Source organism: Echinops telfairi, unplaced genomic scaffold (genome assembly GCF_000313985.2).
Source record: "Echinops telfairi isolate 266 unplaced genomic scaffold, ASM31398v2 ScPeMD7_5;HRSCAF=22, whole genome shotgun sequence".
Lineage (NCBI taxonomy): Eukaryota > Metazoa > Chordata > Mammalia > Afrosoricida > Tenrecidae > Echinops > Echinops telfairi.
In genome coordinates, this window is record NW_022103901.1 from 3,263,371 (window position 1) to 3,264,966 (window position 1,596).

The 1,596-nt window shown below is 56.4% G+C and overlaps 1 long non-coding RNA gene across 1 annotated transcript in view; it reads left to right on the forward strand.

Annotated features, from left to right (window-relative positions):
* The first annotated feature begins 6 nt into the window (after nt 1-6).
* LOC123521112 overlaps nt 7-1,596 on the forward strand; it is a 3,081-nt gene continuing 1,491 nt past the window's right edge. Inside the window, exon 1 of the long non-coding RNA XR_006679588.1 lies at nt 7-683. This is a non-coding gene — a long non-coding RNA (uncharacterized LOC123521112). The remainder of the gene's footprint in view (nt 684-1,596) is intronic.

Genomic DNA, 1,596 nt, shown 5'->3' on the forward strand with positions numbered 1-1,596 from the left:
CCAACTGCTTCCACGGGCAGCGGTGGTGGATCTGAATCAAAAGATCCTGAACAGCCTCCATCTTCTCTCCACGTCTCATGATGTTTCTTGCTGGCCCAGCTCTGAGGAGTTCTGTTTTCTCTGAGTAGAGGCTGCATCAACCCTGCAGACACGGGCTGCAACATGGGCTCCTTCAAACACACCGATGACGCAAGATGACAACAGGTGTGCCGTGGAGCTCCTGCAGGTTCCATCGCAGATGGCTGCCCTAAAGCAAATGTCCTATAAAGCTGGTCACACACCTTTTTGGCAAAGAGACACGACGCTTCCCCTAGACGGGTGGCATCACTGTGACAAGGCCCGCAGGTTGAAACCCCCAGACGCTCCACAGGGAGCATTCTCACGTAAAGTAGTATGGTCTCAGACCCACCGCAGGGCAGGTCGGCCCGGCCCTGTCCTATAAGGTGGCTGTGAGTCGGATTCTCCACTCGATGGCAGGGAGTTGAGCGAGGGTCTACCTGTGAAGCCTGCGATAGCTCTCTCAGGGAATGTTTGAAAGATGGGGAGACCGGCCAACATGGGACACGGGTCATGAGCACGCGCTGCTGCAAAAATGGTGCCCATGGGCTTGCTGGGCGCAGGGGAGCCACAAACCGTCCGTCTGTAGGACATCAAACAGTACCTGTGAAGCCTAACAAAACCAGGTAAGGCTCGCGATCCGAGAATGACCCGGGGCCAGGCAGTGTTTCGGTCCGTTATGCATGAGGTCTCTGTGTGTCCGAATTGACTCCAGTGGACAGGGAGGCAACTAGAGGGGCTGGTGTGGTGGGTGTGGGGCGGGGAGGGAGCCGTGGGGGGGCCAGGCAGGGCCTCTGAGCTCTGCGTCAGTGACCGGTCCCCTTCCCTCGGCACAGGCAGCAGTGGCCCTGGACTGCCCAGCCCAGTACCTCTGACCTCGAGAGTCCAGCTCAGATGGCTTTCGGTGTCTCATGTCCCTCACACCTGCGTGCACACCTGCACGCGCGCGCGGAACAGGCCCTCTTTATCGCGTCCACCCTGTCGGCGTGTCTGTTGAATGCACGGGAATGATTCACGGCTGGTTTCAGTCAGAGGGAAGAGGAATGAAGAAAACCGCAGACGCATCACTGAAACGTGTCCAAAGGACGAAGGGAACACAGGAGCCACAGAGACCAGAGCTAGAGGTGGCCCTGCTGCCTCTACTGATCCCTCCGATCAGGGCCCTATAGAGTTCTACATGAAATGGGGGGGGGGAGGAATGTTGACCAAAATAAAAAACCAGACTTACTGGTCTGATCAGGAGTGGTGGACCCTCGAGGCTGTGAGCCTTGGGCATTGTTGAAACCAGGAACCGAGCCCATTCCCATTCCGGCAGCACCTTGTAGTCAAACAATAGCCAGGCCAATAAAGTGAACAGTCAATCACATCCTGAGGAACATACCCGCCAAGCAGTCAAAGGTGGGGACAAAAGGCCAGCATTGGCCCCAAAACAAAACTCTGGAGGGAGGGAGGGGTGAGAAAGATGGACAGAGGGACACAAGGGACCAAGAAAAAAGTGGGAAGCGTGCATTTGCACAGAGGGAATTGCAACCAATGATA